The sequence below is a fragment of the Neovison vison genome, chromosome 5 (assembly GCF_020171115.1).
Source record: "Neovison vison isolate M4711 chromosome 5, ASM_NN_V1, whole genome shotgun sequence".
Classification (NCBI taxonomy): Eukaryota; Metazoa; Chordata; class Mammalia; order Carnivora; family Mustelidae; genus Neogale; species Neogale vison.
This window is the reverse complement of record NC_058095.1, coordinates 96,874,751-96,893,617: the sequence shown is the minus strand read 5'-3', so window position 1 is coordinate 96,893,617 and position 18,867 is coordinate 96,874,751. Positions and strand designations below refer to the sequence as shown.

The 18,867-nt window shown below is 43.5% G+C and overlaps 1 pseudogene; it reads left to right on the top strand.

The window, feature by feature from the left end:
* The first annotated feature begins 8,520 nt into the window (after positions 1 to 8,520).
* LOC122908093 lies at positions 8,521 to 8,620 on the top strand (annotated as a pseudogene).
* Positions 8,621 to 18,867: the final 10,247 nt, after the last annotated feature.

Genomic DNA, 18,867 nt, shown 5'->3' with positions numbered 1-18,867 from the left:
ATTTCATTTATATGAAGTTCAAAATCCGTCTGTGATTCTGGAAGCCAGATGGTGGTTCTCTGTGGGAAGAGAAGGGTGGCCGGGACGCGCGGCACGAGGATGGGGAGCTGCTCAAATTCTGTTTCTTCACCTGGAGTGCTGGTTACGCAGGTATATTCGGTCTGTACACTTGGGATTTGTGTATGTTTCTCTGTGTTTGTTATCCTTCAGTTAATAGTTTTCCTTTTGTTACAATCCCATATGCTAAAAAAAAAAAAAAAAAGTCAAACTGCAAAAATCCAAATAAAACAGCATACAATTTATGTTCAAAAGCATCCTCCAATCCCTGCATGCATGGTTTCGCCTGGCTTGTTGGCCTTCCTTCACCTCCTGCAGCTCCCCCCTTGCTCACCAAGTCCAGTCTCTGCCTTCTACCCATTGCTCAGACACACAAGACAAGCTCCCACCTCAGGCCTCTGCACCTGCTCCCTCTGACCAGCGTCTTCTCCCTGAACTAACACATGCTCACTCCCTGATTTATTCAGAATTCTTCCCAGTTGCCATCTCTTCAGAAAGGCCTTTCTGATCACTCATCTAAAACAGAGAGACACACATCATAATGTGACCTTCATGACGGCAGGAACCTTTTCTGAGTTATTCATTGTGGTATCACCGGTGCCTAGAACAGGGTTTTGTTGAATAAATGAATGAAGGAAATTCAAGCGTGAGGATAGTTTCTCACTTTGCCTCTTTGCCTCTCCTGTGCCTACCACAACTCTTAGCCCACAGCAGATGCTCAATAAACATTTAATTGCTTTGGAGTCGAATTAAGAAATTACCTTGCCAACCAATCCTTCTGTGGAGGACTGCAAGGCCTTTTGCGAACAGTATCTGTTCGCTACCGTTGCCATGCTGTGCTCTGAAAAACAATCCTACGATTTGCATTTACACCGTAGATCCCATTCTCACTTAAAAGACACAAAACGAACCATGAAAAGACAGATCAATGCAATGACTCAACATGGCTGAAACCTAAGGGAGTAAGCAAGCAATGCCATTGTCGGGTTGAAAGCTTCCCGCAGAGATGAATCTTGAGTGGCTGGGAGTGAGAACATGCTAGAACACCTATTTGCCGGATAACGAAGGCTCCAGGTAGGCACTGTCGTAACTCTTGGAGCCTTCAGGAGAAGTGACAGAAAGCCAGTTTTTCTCAGAAGCCCCCCTGATTCACCACTTTTCTTTGTGTCCCATATCACTGGGTGTCAATCAGACTCAGTGGAGCTTGTCGAAGGAAGGCAACAAGAGTGACCAAGCTGAAGCCACTGTTGTGAGCAGAGAGTTCAGAACACAAGCAGAGACTGGCAGTGGCCCCCACACCTAGGGGCCCTCCGGAGAGCAAGTGCTGGAGGTGGTTCCCAGCTTCTCCTGGTTCCCCTGGTACCTGGCAGACCTAAATAGTCCTTGCTCATGGGAAAATCAGAGCAGACCTGTATCTCTGTCCCTTCCTCCATCACAGCCTTAGGAACATGGGGGGAAAGGAGCCCCCTGCCCTGCCACTCCTTCCTCCCCTGCAGCACTCTCCTCTCCTCAGGAGCTTGGTGCTCCCCCACACCCACCATTCTAAACCTGCTCAATGGAAATGATCCCAGACCCATTCATATGAAGGTGCACGAACGGATAACTGCTTAGAGGGTTTCAACTGATGGTATGTCAGTGCAGACTTTTGAGGGACCTAACTGAACTCATTGTTTACTCTCTGAAACTCTTCTATCTTATTTACCTGCTTTTACTGTAGTCCTTTCCTTCCGCTCCTTCAAACGCAAACCTTTGTTGCTTCTCACTGCTCTAACCTGGAGCATGGAAAATGGCTGGCTCGTCTGAGCGCACACTGTGGAAAGCCCTGCACCATGTAGCCATCTTCCAGAAGCCATTGGTGTTTAGTTCATCCTTTGCCTGACGCACAGTAGAAGCTCAGTAGGTGTGAGCTGGGGATGCTGAAGGCCCTTGGGGCCAATACCCTTCTTCCCACTTTGAGTGACCACAGTGTCCCAGTCCTCCCTAAGCTGTGACAGAAAAAAAAAATTGTTCCCCACTTCCCTCATTTCAGAACTCTCTGAAAGAGCTCCTCTCAGTCAAACAGAGGTAGATCCATGTTTCCGTCCGGACTTTAAGACAAACACCTCCCCGCTCCTGCCGTAGTTTGGGCTCATTACCTACCCTGTTTTCTCCCCATGGATCATGCAGGTGAAAGGCCTAGTGAAGGCAGAGGGGAGATGACAAATTCAGAAATATCTCCATTTTTCTATTTTCCCTGGAGTTTTTAAATTTGAAAAAATATGAAATTTTTAGAATAAATAAAACAGAGTAAAGCGTTCTTCTTTATGGAGTAAAAGATTCTCACTCATCTTTTCATGTCCTTTCTCTGATCCTTATGGAGAAAACCTTCACATAAAATTAGTAGAAGATACTGCATCTGAATTAGAGTTTTGCCAAACATCCTTTACCAAATCCAAATTGCCTCTGGGATAGCAACTGTTTGAGGATTTAATTTTATTTTATTTTATTATTTTTTTTTTTTTGCTTACATAGACCAAGCAAAATAAGGATATGAATTTATTAAGAAAGAAAAATAACTTGGTTAGCCGTTTTCAGAAAGGCTTTAAGGTCTGTGAAGTAGTACCAACTGTTCTCCATAGAGATTTTTGGGAAGGAAGGGATTATTTCTGGGTGGGAATCATCAGGGAAGTCTCCGCCTCTCACACCTGAGTCTGTGAGCTGGACCGATTTCCACCCGCAGAGCTGGACAAAACCTGGAAGGCAGAAGACACACCAGGAGCAAAGATGGCCTGGTGAGAAACCACAACACGTCTTTGGGGCCCGAAGTTGTTCTGGGCAGGTCCTTGGGGACCGAGTTGGTGCGAAATGCTGGTCAGTGACAGGGCCGGGAAGGGAGACCGCTTGGCTAAGCCTGCAGATTTGCTATGACTGATAGCGCATCAGCCCTAAGGCAGCGTGGACTGCAGACACACCCCGCTGGCTGTCCCCCTGTGGCCAAGGAGACCAGGACAACTGCTGACTGTAAGATGCATTCTGATTTCAAAGATGCTCAAATACCTCCCCCCAAAACATGTCTTTAGAATCGATGAAATACAGCAGTAAGTGAGGAGATGATATGACGAAGGAAGCACAAAGCGCAATCTCGGTGACACGGGTAGGACGGCCTTAGCACAGGACTCTACGCTGATGTTTTGGGCTCGAGCGAGTCTCCCAATGCCTCCGGCAGAAAGGCTGTGCACTTGACCCCTCCTTGTTCTCCCTGCCCCAACCTGGACCGCAGCTCACAAACAGCCCTGCAGACGGGGGAGAGAGCCCCAAGGAAGCATCTCTACTGTTTTCTCAGAGCAGACAGCCAGACCGTGGATGCCCTGAGAGAAAGCAGTGGGTGTTCAGCCCCCTTGTTCCACTGTCCACAGTTTATGGAAATTGACGTGGGCAAAGGGATGTTTTTTAATGATGTGCTTCCTAAGGGAACGGGGGGAGCTTTTCACTCATTTGCATCCTTAGGATAAAAAAAGAACTTTCGAGTTTCGGCTTTGAAGCCCAGAGATATTTGATAATCATCAGTAGACAGAAAGGGGGAGCTGTGGACCTTAATTTCCAAACATCCCTCCAGAGCCACCCCTTAACACCAACACAGGCATGCACACACACACACTCACACAGGGAGATTCTGACACAATTGCAGGAGAAAAAATAGATATTATTTTTGATCCTGAGATATCGGCTCCAGAATATTTTCAGCCATAATCTAGAAATAGTTGGCTTTCAATTTACTTGATGCAAGTTTCTGCTAGCTGCATATTTGTCTACAGTGGTATTAGAAGGAGCAAACCAAGAACTTACATGCATATTTTATTAGTAGATAATTATGTCCTTATAATTGGTTTCTAAATCAGACCATTTCACACAATTATGGTGTTTTCTTTGCCTGTTCCGTCAATCGAAAAGAGAGTAAGGAAGTTCTTTATTATCGAAAAGCTATATTCTTAACCTCTATCATGGAGTGAAGGAAATAAACTAAAATAAAAATACAGCTATTTTGCATACATAGAATATCCCCTGTTAAAATGCATCATAGATTCAAAAGGAAGAAGAAAAAAGACTAACAAGACAGATTCTTCTAAATATAACAGGAGAGACAAAATACCAAAAGGGGAATTTAATGGTGGGGGTAGATTTTAAAAATCAACAATGAAGTCATGCTGTTTAAATGCCAAAATCATTTTTCACTCAAATGAAAAAAAAAAAAACTGGGTCATAATGAAGGCCACAAAATAACTGCTAACAAAAGAGCTCCATGAGCCCTGTACTCAGATAAATCTAAGTTTATTCCTTCATTGAGTCAACAGACATTTCCTGAGTGCTGTGTGGGTAGGAAGGACACAGGACTGAGGAAAACAAGCTTATTGTTGCTGGAGCTTAGTGCTGACCCCTGGGTGCTGTTCTGGGCTGACATGCTCTCTCTCCCTCCCCCTTCTCTCCCCCACCTCTCTCTTACCTTCTTTCTCACTCTCTCTAACTCTCTCTCTCTCTCTCTCTCTCATTTGCCCTCTCCCCCCAACACACATATGCACACATACACACGCACACACTTGGTGAGGCTAAAGGCTGGTGGGGAGCAGTGAATGCTACAGGGCGGGTTCTCAGACTGGGTAAGGCAGTAGCTAAAAACACAGACTCTGCAAAGCCCACCTCTACTAACTAACTTCGGGCAATTAACTCTCTAACTCTCTGTGCTTCAGTTTTCCCATCTGTAAAATGGTGATAATACAAGCACTCTTACCTCATAAGGATGTTGTGAGGATTCCATAAATTAATATATGCAGAGCACTTAAAACAGTGCAGGAACGAATGAATGAACAAATAAGGCAGGAGGACACTTTTGGAGGTGATGGATATGTTTATAGCATTAATTATAATAATTGTTTGATGGATTTTTTTTTTTAAAGATCTTATTTATCTGTCAGAGAGAGAGCATGCATATAAGCAGGGGGAGAGGCAGAGGGAAAGGCAGGCTCCCTGCTGAGCAGGGAGCCCCCCTGATGCAGGGCTCTATCCCAGGGCCCTGGGTTCAGGACCTCAGCGGAAGGCAGAGACGCTTATCTGACTGAGCCACCCAGGCGCCCGGCATGGGTATATACCTATCTCCAAACTCATCAAGTCGTGTTTGTTAATTACATACAGCTTTTTGCGCATCAATCATTATCTCAATAAAGTGATTCTTTTAAAAATGTGCTGGGCATGGTGAGGGCATTATCGTAAGTGTTGGCCATTATTATCATCCTCAACCTCTTTACAGTGTTCCTCCAGGGTAAAAATGCTGTCATCCAGCTTCCTAGCAACCCCAAGGCCTAGCCTTGGTCGGTAGCAGGTGCTATGTGTGACTCCTGGCATGTGATTCCCTTCCTGTCACTCCATCCCCACAGCACAGAGGGGCTCTGCTGCCGGAACCTCATAATTCCCAGGTCCTCATTTGGAGGAGGACAACCTTGTTCATGGGCCAATGTTTCTTAATTTATAATTTCCCCCAATATACTTTTCCTATATTGCTAGTATCTCTCTACTTCTTGTCCACACACTAGAGACTAGAAGGAGGTGGTGTCTGCTTCCGTCTGAAATTTGGTATTTAGATTTTATAAGTTGAATAAATGAAGTGTCATCATTTTCCAGACAGGTTTGAGAACTGCCGCTTCCAGGTGTGATGATGGGTATTAATGGTGTCATTCCCACGAGTGTGCAGTGAGGCAGGGGGACGGAAAGGGCCAGAGGAGTGAGGATTGACTCTGGGACTCTGAAACAGGTACCTTTGAGGGTTGCTGGAGGAAGGGAGTGAAATTTTGGCAAGCAATGGGGCAAGTATTTGGAGTGAGGTGATCACCCAGAGTAGTTTCCTTTCACCAGAGCACATCCAGCCCTTATCTGACCAACCGGATGGGGAGGCAGAATCGGCATCTGTGGTCAGAGATGGAGAGACCAAACAGACAAGTGGGACAAGAGAGCAGCAGAGATGTTGGGCAGGGACGGATGGGGTTAGAGGTTCTCATACTGACTTCCAAATGCCTTTTCCATCTAGGACAGCTGCCAGTGCTCATAAAGTGCCACCAATGCTGAGCGTCCCTAACTCACATAGTGACTGAGGGTGTGGGGCAGGGAGGCTGCAGCTTGAGAATGGGAAAGGACAGCCTGCTGGTGTTCAGGACACCCTCAGAAGCTCCACGGGGAGTCCGACTTGAGTTTTCAGGGGCTTGCACCTGCCATCCATGAGGACCCACAGAGAAGACAGCAGGAGCCCCTAATGAAAGAATGAACTAGTGAGGAATAAAGGGGGCAACTTCATGCCATTTGTCGCGCAGAATCCAATCTTCAGACTGTTCGAAGAGAAAGTTTAAAGCAAGAGAGAGAATAAAGGAACTCATAGGAAACGCACACAAACCACACACTGAAGGCTCACTTCCGAGGGTTCTTGTGCTCAGGACGCCTAAAGGACTTTCGCAAGATCTGGCATTGACTTGGGGCATTCACTTCATTCTCCACCTTGGCAGAGGCACTCTTGGCCACTCCCTGACACCAACGGTCCATTACCCCTTTAGATCCCACACAGCCGGCTGCCATCCACAGCCCCACAGTTGCCACACCAGAAGGCACACTGGGTGCCTTCACTTGACCCAGCACAGCCCTCTTTACCAGCACTTTCCTACCTCCAACCTCCTCTGGGCCCATCATATGCTCATCTTTATTCATTTCTCAGCTCCCGTTCTAAACAGGAATGATATTCAGACTCTTATTTTTAAAAAAAATCCACACCAAGGTTTTGTACACCCAGATGGGTCCTATCCATCACAGCCCTTTCAAGATCATACCCCTTTTCCAATGATGTTGCATTGGCCTAAGGCAATGTTGGCTCTCCCCTGTGGATTTACCTTCAATCATTTATTATCCATGAAAGAACACTTGTCTCGTCATGTTGCGTTAGAGACACACTCATCCCAGTTTAATGCACAAAACACCGGGCTTGGAATCACATGGTTTGTTGTCTTCCCTCCACACTCCCTCTCGACTTTGTAAGTTCAGATTTAAACTCACAAGACTTCTGTGTCTTCATTTCTAAATGAGAACAGCAATACCTGCTCCAGTTGGTAGGGTTTTATGAGGATCAAATAAGGGACCCCAGAAGAAAGCACATTCAATGCCACAGAGCAGAACAGTGTTTTGTTCTTGGAGAGAGCGCTCCAAGAAAAGAGAATGGAGGTGAAAAGGCCCTGGGGCAGAATATTTTTCTCTCCTAATCTGTCAGTTTACTCCCTGGGGGTCTTCCCAACTGTCCTTTGCTCTCCAGAGAAAACATCTGTTCACTCATTCAAAAAAGATTTGTTGAATCCCCACTATGTGCTGGGGATGCACATGACAAATAGCATTAACTCTCATCCGCAAGGAGCCCGTGGCAGAGAGAATGAAGCAGATAAAATTGTGAATGGATGGAAGAAAAACAGAGTAAATGGATACAAGCCATAAGCAAGGCATTGCTGTGGGCTATGAGGTGATTGTGCAAATGTGTAGGTGGGGCAGCGAGTCAGTGAAGATGTTTCAAAGAATACAGATGATAGCTGAACTGAACTCATCTCCTCATTCAGTAAGTATTTACTGAGCTCCGACTGTGTAACAGGAGTGCGCGAGGCAGTGGACACAAAGTAGAAAAGAAGGTGAGGAGTACCTGGGTGGCTCAGTTGTTAAGCATCTGCCTTTGGCTCAGGTCATGATCCCAGGGTCCTAGAATCAAGCCCTGTATGGGGCTCCCTGCTCAGCAGGAGGCCTGCTTTTCCCTCTCCCACTCCCCCTGCTTGTGTTCCTTCTCTCGCTGTGTTTCTGTCAAATAAACAAATAAAATCAAAAAATATATATATAAGAAGGTGGGCCAGATGCTTGGCCTCTTGAGCACACAGTAAACAGGTAAAGAAAAAGCTCAGAGAATTCCTGACTGTGACAAGAAGCTAAGATGGAAATTAACAAAAGATGTCACAGACAGTGACTATGACTGGGGGGTGCAGGGCCACCTTAATCAGGTGGCCAAGAATCACCTTGGTCAAGGTTACATCTGAACTGATACACAAAGGATGGGAAAGAGCCAGGCACAGGGGAGCTGAAGCCCTAGTGGGGAGAGAGCTCCAAGAAAAGAGAATGGAGGTGAAAAGGCCCTGGGGCAGAATAAGCTTGGTTGCTCTAGAACACAGATGAGTCTGTCTAGAACTAGGGCCCTAGGGCAGAGAGATAGAAAATGAGATCTGAGTGGAAGGCAAGGACCAGTTCGTGCAAAGCTGTGGGGCTACAGCAGGACTTTGGATTTTATTCCAAGTACAGCAGAAGCCACTGAGGAATCAGGGTGCTGATGGAAGTGACATAATCAGATTTGCATTTTTTTTAATATTAGTTTCTGTGGAAATAATTATTAGAGCAGTAAAACCTGTTAAAATGCTATGGTTATGCCTGCTTCAGCAGCACATGAACTAAAACAGGAACAATACAGAGATTAGCATGGCCCCTATGCAAAAGGAATAGGTAAATTCGTAAATCATTTCATACTTTTAAACAAAAGGCCCAGGTCAAAACAGGGAGGAAACTGATCCAGGAAATCTCAGAAAGCAAGTCACCAAATTTTGTAAACTCTGCAAAAATGACCGAAGTGGGCATTCTTTGAGTTAGAGAAATATTTTTGAACTCATTCTAAGATTTCAGGAAAACCAAATCCACATAAAAAATGACAACCAGAAAATTCTTTTTTTTTCCAATTTATTTATTTTCAGAAAAACAGTATTCATTATTTTTTCACCACACCCAGTGCTCCATGCAAGCTGTGCCCTCTATAATACCCATCACCTGGTACCCCAACCTCCCACCCCCCCGCCACTTCAAACCCCTCAGATTGTTTTTCAGAGTCCATAGTCTCTCATGGTTCATCTCCCCTTCCAATTTACCCAAAAGCACATACCCTCCCCAATGTCCATAACCCTACCCCCCTTCTCCCAACCCCCCTCCCCCCAGCAACCCACAGTTTGTTTCGTGAGATTAAGAGTCACTTATGGTTTGTCTCCCTCCCTATCCCATCTTGTTTCATGGATTCTTCTCCTACCCACTTAAGCCCCCATGTTGCATCACCACTTCCTCATATCAGGGAGATCATATGATAGTTGTCTTTCTCCGCTTGACTTATTTCGCTAAGCATGATACGCTCTAGTTCCATCCATGTTGTCGCAAATGGCAAGATTTCGTTTCTTTTGATGGCTGCATAGTATTCCATTGTGTATATATACCACATCTTCTTTATCCATTCATCTGTTGATACAACCAGAAAATTCTTAATGTCAAATCCCATACAAACTTATCATACAGAAAAAATAAATAAAAAGCAAAATAACATCCTTATAAGCAGAGCATGGTAGAAAGACATGCCCACAAAGCAGATCAAAACTAGAATTTACTACTTCAAAATGACAGAAGATGTTTTTAAGTACATAACACATGAAAAAAAAAATGCATCGAAATTAGAAAAACTCAGAAATGAGGCTGCAGAACTCAGGAAAGTACCTTTAAAAAAAAAAGAAAACTATTTCAGAATTAAAGACCAAGCCAGAAGAAACACAAGAATGAAGAGACATAACAAATAATGCCTTAAGAGACATAAAAGATAAAAAGAGGAAAATTGAAAAAAAAAAGAAAAAAAGAGGTAAAAAGGATTTGAGAGCAAGTAACAAATACTGAAGCTTTTTAAAAAATATTTTATTTATTTATTTTACACACAGAGAGAGAGAAAGCCCAATCAGGGAGAGAGGCAGGCAGAGGCAGAGGCTTCCCGCTGAGCAGGGAGCATGATGTGGGCCTCAATCCCAGGACCCTGGGATAATGACCTGAGCTGAAGGCAGACGCTTAACTGACTGAGCCACCCAGGCATCCCACACATACTGAAGATGTAAAATGAAGATAACACAGATGAGTCTGTCTAGAACTAGGGCCTTAGGGCAGAGAGATAGAAAATGAGAGAAAATGTTTTTTCTGAGGAAAAAAGCAAAAGCAAGAGAACAGAAGGAATAGTGAACACTGTAATTCATCAATACGCCAGAAGTCAGGGAATGATGTTTCCGTGAGTCTGTCCTGGGAAACCCACTAGAGAGTGAGCTTCAGGTAACCAAAATAACCAGAGAGACAGAAGATGAATGGCAAGCAAAAACCTCTCCAGCTCATGTAACCTTCCCAGCAATCTTCTAGAATAATCTGTGTCATCTCTGATACACTGAGGAGAAATGTACCAGTGGTAACCTGTAGAATTAAGACCCAGTGAAGGTTCAGAAACGAGACAGTATGTACAGTACAGGATGGTTATATGTGCTAACAGTACAGACATAGCACAACTTTTTTTTTAATGGGGATAGAATGGAGGAAGCAAAGGTTTTTTTCAGCAGTCATGTTGGTGTTAGTATTTTTTAAAAGATTTATTTATTTGTTTATTTGTTTATTTTAGAGAGAGAGAAAGAGTATGGGGGGAAGGGGCAGAGGAAGAGAGAGAGAGAGAAACTGAAGCAGACTCCCCACTGAGCTCAGAGCCCACCTTGGGGCTCAATCTCATGACCCTGAGATCGTGACCTGACCTGAAACCAAGAGTTGGACCCTTGACCGACTGCGCCATCCAGGTGCCCCTGGTTTTAGCAATTTTATTCTGAGACTGTGGTGTGTGATTATGGGGTTTTTAAAAAATAAGTAATTATGGTTTATACTAATTTTTTCATTCCTTGTGTGTTTGAGAGCCAGTGGAGTAAAAGCTTTATGGTCTCACTTTTTAATTGGCGTTATCAACATAAAATCACGAGGTGTTTTGTTATATTTGTATGCCTTTTTTTCCTCTAGTGTTGTTAAGAGGACTAGACACAAAATGCAATCCTGAAATTCCCTTTTCTCCCTACAAGAAGCCAGGGCTTCTTGAGGACATGACTGATTCCAGGTCTGGTAGCCAGAAAGCCATCAAAGACCATTAGGGTCATGTCAAACAAGCTCTTTTTTTTTTTTTTTTAAAGATTTTGTTTATTATTTATTTGACAGACAGAGATCACAAGTAGGCAGAGAGGCAGGCAGAGAGAGAGGGGGAAGCAGGCTCCCCGCCGAGCAGAGAGCCCGATGCGGGGCTCGATCCCAGGACCCTGGGATCATGACCTGAGCCGAAAGCAGAGGCTTTAACCCACTGAGCCACCCAGGTGCCCCTCAAACAAGCTCTTTACACAGGTACATGAAGGAGAGAGAAGGAACATTAGCCAGATGGAGACGTGGATGGGAGAAGAGAGCCTCTGTAAGATTCAATCCCAAAGACCTTCTATCATCACGCGTTCGGTGGTGCTGAGAGGAACGGCAGCACGCACTCCCCTGTGTGGCGGCTCCTCGTCCTTGCCAGTTGCCCTGGGGAGATGAATCTGCTCCCTGAGGAGCTGGGCCTGTGAAGAGTCACAGTGTAGGCCCTTAACCCATACCACATGCCTGCAGATCGAGAACCCGCGGCAGGCCCAAGGACCCCTCAGCCTGGACCCCATGGAGCAGGCAAACAGACACAGGATGGAAACCCCAGGTTTCTTCCTTTCCTCCCTTCCCTTCCTTCTAGGCAGTTATGTACTCAAACATGTTAATGACCCAGTACCCTCAAAGCCCCCAGCGTTGGTGCCCAGGCCGTGAGGAACAGGGAAAGACTGAAGGCATGTTCCCTGCCCACACAAGTACATGAGGGAAAAGGAGACAAGACCCAAACACCAGATTCAAGCGAAGCATTGCTGCCTCGTAGGCATGGTACAAACTGCACCAGACTAGAGTTATCTGAAACTCTTCTTGGCAAAGCTGAGTCTTCACTGGGTCTTAAAGGAGGAGGCAGACCTGGACTAGCAAGACACCCATGAGGAGACCCTTGGAGGCTGGAGAGGATCGCTGATAGAGGGAAGGACTGGGGCAGTGGGAGCAGGCTGGACCCTAAAACAAGGCTGGAGAGAGCACAGGGGAAGAGATGGAAGAAGGAGCCGGGCACAGTAGGGCCTCAGTGTGCCGGGTACTGTGAAAGCCTCTCCAGCTCATGCAACCTTCCCAGCAATCTTCTAGAATAATCTGTGTCATCTCTGATACACAGAGGAGAAATGTTCCAAAATGTACTAAATGTCCTAAAGTCCATGGATGTGAAGTACGGCTGGTCTTCTTCCTTCAAGGATTCCTTATCGGGGCATTCACTTCCTTGCTAGCATTTATTTGTGCCCCAGAATCAAAGCCTGTAGCACTTTGCACGGTCAATTGTGGACATGTGCAAGAAATGAAAACTCTGAGTTTCCTGGCACGCTCGTTCCAGCTGAGATCCAACAAGACAATGCTCTGCCTGGGGCGCCTGGGTGGCTCAGTGGGTTAAGCCTCTGCCTTCAACTCAGGTCATGATCTCAGGGTCCTGGGATCAAGCCCCGCATCGGGCTCTCTGCTCAGCGGGGAGCCTGCTTCCTCCTTTCTCTGCCTGTCTCTCTGCCTACTTCTGATCTCTCTCTCTGTGTGTGTCAAATAAATAAATTAAAAAAAAAAAAAAGACAATGCTCTGCCTTATTGTTTCAGCTTTTGTAATGGTTCAGTGTCCTTTCTGCTGTCTGTTGAGGGCCACATCTTTTGCAGTTTGGTGCTTTTTTTTTTTTTGGCAATTTCACTGTTTAAAAAGGCCCTCAAATGTAATGCTGAGGTGTTGCCTGGTGTTCCTATATGCCGGAAGCCTAGAATGCACTTTACAAAGAAAACAGAGCTTGTGTTAGATAAGCTCTGATTTCTAGTGCTGTTTGCCAGGATTTCGATCATAATGAATCAGCAGTACGTACAAAATACAGTGCTTTTAAACAGAAACACACATAAAACAGGAATATGTATTGATCCGCTGAGAAAAAATGCTCACCCAACCCTGCATTTTCAGTATTCGCTGATTCAGGGCTCACCGAGATTTTATAAAACAGAATTGCCATGAATAATGCTCAAAGGCACAGAGCTGAGATTAGAAGCCAGCCCTTTCCATCTGCTTTGGGAGATGGAGCTCTACGGGGCGCCTGGGTGGCTCAGTGGGTTAAGCGTCTGCCTTCAGCTCCCGTCATGATCCCAGGGTCCTAGGATGGAGCTCCCCTCCCCACCACCACTACCCCATCCCTTCCCATCCCCCCTACCCCCCCCCCACCCTCCATGGAACTCCCTGCTCAGCGGGAAATCTGCTTCTCCTTTTCTCAAAAGAGTAAAAAAAACGGCTGCTTAGGCAGAAGCTAGTTGTTTTTCCCTCTGCCCGTTCACATCATCAGCTCGAGGCGCTGTGAATCCGCAGGTCCCCGAAGCGCTCTCTCTCCGGTTCAGAGACGGTTTGCTCTGCTTCACAGAGAAACGCTGCTGGCAGCACCAGATTGTCCCTTTACAAACTTCCTGACACCGTGGCCGGGCAGAGGTGGCAGGGACATGGTTGTGCATGTGGCGCTGGGCCATCTGGCCTGGCGGGTGTAGGAGTGTGTGCCTCACACGGGACCGGGAGATAAGATTGACCAGTTCACCGGGCAGGGAGGTGGGAAACCCGCAGAAAATGGCTCTGCTACCACTTCGGGCACAACACAAAGAGGTATCCCACAGCAAGGCGATCTTTAAAGTATGCTTCACTCGTGGACCAGCCCAGACTACTCTGAGTATTTCACTTCTTTTCCTTTTTCTTTCTTCAGCACACAGGACAGCTTTGCAATGGAATCCTCACTGGCAAAAGCCTGTGTGTGTTGAGTCCGATATATATGGGAAAATCTCCAATATGACAAGAATATTAATTCATGTACACCCTGAGATGCAATTTCATGCTTTTATAAGTTTAATGTTCTTACAATTAGGTCCAAGTTTTCCTGTAATTCTTTTCTCAGAAGGAGCATTGCAATATGCTGTCTAGGAGGCCGTTTTCTCCCTTTAGCCATTAGAAGCTCATTTAACTACATTAAGGTCCTGCTGGGAATGTATCTAGGAGTATAACAGAAAATCAAGACCAGTAGCAGAAAATGTTGTGCTCTCCAGATGTGGAAGTTACCATTAAATACATTGCTGCCTCCCTCAGTGAGCACGCACATTCACACAGACACACATTGCAAACAACTTTTACTTTGATTCAATAAATAGATTAAATGATTCAATATATTCCATAAATGGAAAGGTGAATCATAATAGAAGTGGATATGAAAAGATTGTGAGCACTAATTTCATTATGATTAATATTTTATTTAAATCTACATTAGAAAAAAATGTTCAACGTAGTATCTCACCCTCCATTTAACAAGTTATATCTACTCATACGCTGGAATGAAGCCCTCCTAACATGGCATTTTGTCACAAATGAACTGTCAAAATTCAAAAGAAAAAAGAAAAAATCCTCTGAAAGATCTTGTCTCGTAAGATATAAATTATAAGCTAATATATCAAAACAATTTTAAAATAATTTTTTGGATGATAGCAACATGTATTGATTGGCCTTCTCTACAAAACAATGATAACAAAGATTAAATAATATGAACCATGAGAGACTGTGTACTCTGAGAAACAAACTGAGGGTTTGGAGGGGAGGGGGGTGGGGGATGGGTGAGCCTGGTAGTGGGTATTAAGGAGGGCACTTATTGCATGGAGTACTGGGTGTGCTGCATAAACAATGAATCTTGGAACACTGAAAAAATTAAATAAAGTTAAAAATTTTTTAAAATAATAATATGGAAAGTAAGTTTTTACTTTCTTTACTTTACTTGTCTTTACTAAGTTCCCTATTTTTGGTGATCAGATTTCCTATTTTACAATTTTTTTAACTTAAATAAATTGATATCATTTATCCATCTCTGGGAGGAATTACTACTCATGAACATATGTCCGTTTCTTACCAGAACATAACTGGATATTGCCTATGCCAAAAATTCCTATTTAACTAGATGTGATAAGCCCATGATTTGAAAACAAGGAGTATGTTTTACACATGGAAATAAAATTCACAAAGTCCTCCTAGGAAAACCTGTTTGCTCTATGACTTATGACATTCCAGCTTCACAGATAGTAAAGAATTAATCTTAAAGAAAATAATACTGATAGCAATGGTAAAAATCCTCTCACTCATAAAGGTAGTTTATAACTCAAGAGGCTTTACAAAGCCTCCAGACATAACTTAATCCTAAAGCTTTAATATCATGTGGTTCTTTGTTACATAACAAAGGGTTTTATGTATTATTCAACATCTCTTCTTGTATCTCTGTAAATAAACTGGTTAAATAAAACAAGATATCAAGTAAGAGTCATGATAGATTTATTCCTCTTACCAAATACTTGGTGATGGCATGTGCATTGATATGTTCTGGTCAATGACATAGAAGAAAAATATGGCAGGTAGAGGGTAGGCAGTATGGAAAAGTATGGAAAACAAAAAGAGGCAGAAAATCCCTTTTTTTCTTGCTGTTGACGTTATTGCAGCTAGATGTGATGACTGGAATTGCTGCAACCGTTTTGCAACCAGGGACAAGGGATGCTGAGCAACGTAAAGCTGAGTCCATCCTTTACCCTGACTTGGGGTTCTTGAGCCAGACTTCTTGTTTTATGGAATACATTTCTTTATTTGTTTAAGTCAGTTGAATTGACTATTTTCTTTTTCTTGCAGCCTGACCCAGACTTACAATTAAAGAACTCAGTTAACTCTCCTTTTCCCGTCAAGATTTGGTGCTCAGAGTAGTCAAACCAGATAAACAGTACCAACAGTATAAAGTGTCCAGAGCAGTAGACTTGATTGTGGAGATTTTATAATAGGAGATATGAATATAAACAGAAGGAGGGTTTCAGGACACATATATGGCATTTAAATAGTGGGGGCCAAGAGGTAGTTCCTGGATCCAGACAGAAAAGATCCCAACATCCCCAGGTAGCAGAGGTGAGGTGAATAAATAAATAATTCCAAGAGCTATGGATGGAGGAAATGTTCTTCTCGTGAGAAAATTCATGATACAGAGAGGCATCTGCAGAAATATAAAGTCCTTTAACCTGTGCCAAGGTCATGGGTGACATAATAATGTATCTCTATAACCCACCATCATAAAGTCTAAATCCCGAGGTTCCTGCATAGTATAAAAATATTTGTACTCCTCAAGATGGCTGACCTCATATTGGCTGCCGCATGGCGGGAATGCGAATTCTAGAAGTGGATCACAATGCTTGGAGACATTCACATACATCATTGTTGGTCCGTTAGATTCAAGTGCAATGTGTGATGCAGGACAAGAGTGGGCATCTTGTTAAAAGGGATGTCCTAGGGCTTACATCTCAACACAGTCTTGTTTTGTAGGATGTGGTCCCTTCATGTACCATCAGGAACAGCAATTCTTCCGTGTTTGTATATAACAAACCCTTTCTCATTTTTGTTTCAGATAAATAATGTTTCCTATGGAAAGATACATGAAAGACTATTAGGTTTTATCAACCACTTCTCATATAAGGAAAATGAGGCTGAGAAAGGCTTGGTAACTTTTTCAGGATCTCAACCAACACTAGAATCTAGATCTTTTTGCTCACCAAAATATACTCTTGTGCCTGATAAACATAATTGTACTTATCCTCCCAACAATTCATCTTGTCGATATTATTTTGAATTTGATTCTTATATTCTAAGATGGTTACAGTTCTGCTCCCAACCCACTGGGAACTCACTTGGTTTCTTCTGGATTTTTTTTTTTTTTTTTTTTTTGGCTCAGCAGTGGAGCAAGACTAAAAATCCTGACACATAACCACATGACAAAGCGATCTCTAACAAAAGGTAGAAGAACTATAATGAAATGTATATACTCCTTGCTATCCTCTCATAGTGCCAGCATCATCCAAACAGATTTAAGAAGGTTCAAAAATTTCAATATTAGAAATATGCACAGCAATTATGCTTATTGACATCAGAGTTGTTCTTATCACACATGTATTACTTATGATCAGAGCATTAGTTCTCTAGATCCACAGAGACTAGACAGCAATCAATGTTCATATAATGTAGACACAAAACTAATCACATTCTAAGTAGCCCAAAAGAACTCATGCAATTAATGAAGCCATTGCTTTCTGCCCAAGTCTAAGGATGTCTACAGACTCCCAATGATAAAAATCTGACCTTACAAAAGCAAGGTTTATTCACCCTGCTGTAATTGTTTGAATCGTGACACGCAATTTCAATGTTTTCATGAATTGATCTGGCACTCTCATTTCGAGTTGATCTAAGAAAAATAAACCAAAAAGCTATGTTGCCTATTGGAGAGAGTAGTGAATCCTTATAGTGTAGGACAGCCCAATGGCAACAATCTCAGAAATGTTTTGAAAGCTTTGTATTTAGTCAATCACTTGACAGAAGTGACTGTTGTTGGGCTTGACAACTGTTAGCTATGCAGAGTTGCATTGTTGAATAAGATTGGATTGGCATAATCTGAATGGAATGATACACTTAAGTTTTTGCCATAAGAATCGCTTAATATGTCCTTGTGTCTCTTGGGGTTGTGTCATCATATTATATTCTCTTTATGCGTAAATATATTTAGGAGGAAATAAAATGCCACTTCTCAATTTCCAAATAAGCTTACTCAGTTTTTAATTAAATTTCTCAGAGCAGTTTGTCAACCTTGGCATTTACATATAAAACATTGATAATTATGTAAAGATTCTTAAGAGATTTGTTTAGAGGGTTTGGAGTTAAGAAGCACAATGCCAGAGAAAGGGTACAATTAAAATACTAACATCGCCTTATTCATATCCCTGCCCTGGATACAAAGGAGCAAAGAGCACAGAAGTGAATCATGCGGATTCTGCAGACCAAGGGGGAGTGAGGGAGCCACAGGGTACAGAGGTCATGTTCACACCAAGGCCATGCACATTTGCACTTTTCCTGAGAAACTATTTAGGAACCCCTATAAGAGCAAATAATAATAACTAGGGATCTGTGTTTAGAGCTATAGCACAAAATAGCACAGTATTTCTATCAGGGTCTGAGGAGACAGGAAGGGAGGAAAAGAGAGAAAGAGAGGGAGGGAGACAGAGAGAGATGACTAATGCTGATAGTATGTTCCAATAAACAAACAAAAATAGCATGTTACAAATCCCATTCCATTAAAGAGAAATACCCTCTGGGTTGTGGCTACAGATGAGGTCACCAAGGCGTTTCCAAGGGTCTCTACTGTTCTTGTGGACACATGGATCTACTCTGACAGCATTCCCTGGGCCTCGAGCCTCCACTGGCACCTGACATGTCCTAGGAGCACTACCTCATTGAGGAGGCATGAGGGCCACCTCCAAGGATTCAGGGCTCAAACCCAGTGCTTTGCGATCATGACCAGAGCAGAAGGCAGATGCTTAACTGCCTAAGCCACCCAGGTGCCCCTGGCTTGTCTTTTTCTTACTGATAAAAAAGAGTTCTTTCTACCTTCCAGATGTTAATCTTTTGCCAGTTATATGCATGCAGCTACCATATCCTAGACCGTGGTTTGACTCCTCACTTCCTTTTTGACGTCCTTTAATGAAACAGAAGTTCTTGTTTTCCTTTTTTAAAATAATTTTTTATTTTTTAAATTTCTTTTCAGTGTACCAGAATTCATTGTTTATGTACCACACCCAGTGCTCCATGCAATACACGCCCTCCATAATACCCACCACCAGGCTCACCCAACTTCCCACCCCTGCCACCCCTTTAAAACCTTTAGATTGTTTTTCAGAGTCCATAATCTTTCATGGTTCATCTCCCCCTCCAATTTCCCCCAACTCCCTCCTCTTCTCCATCTC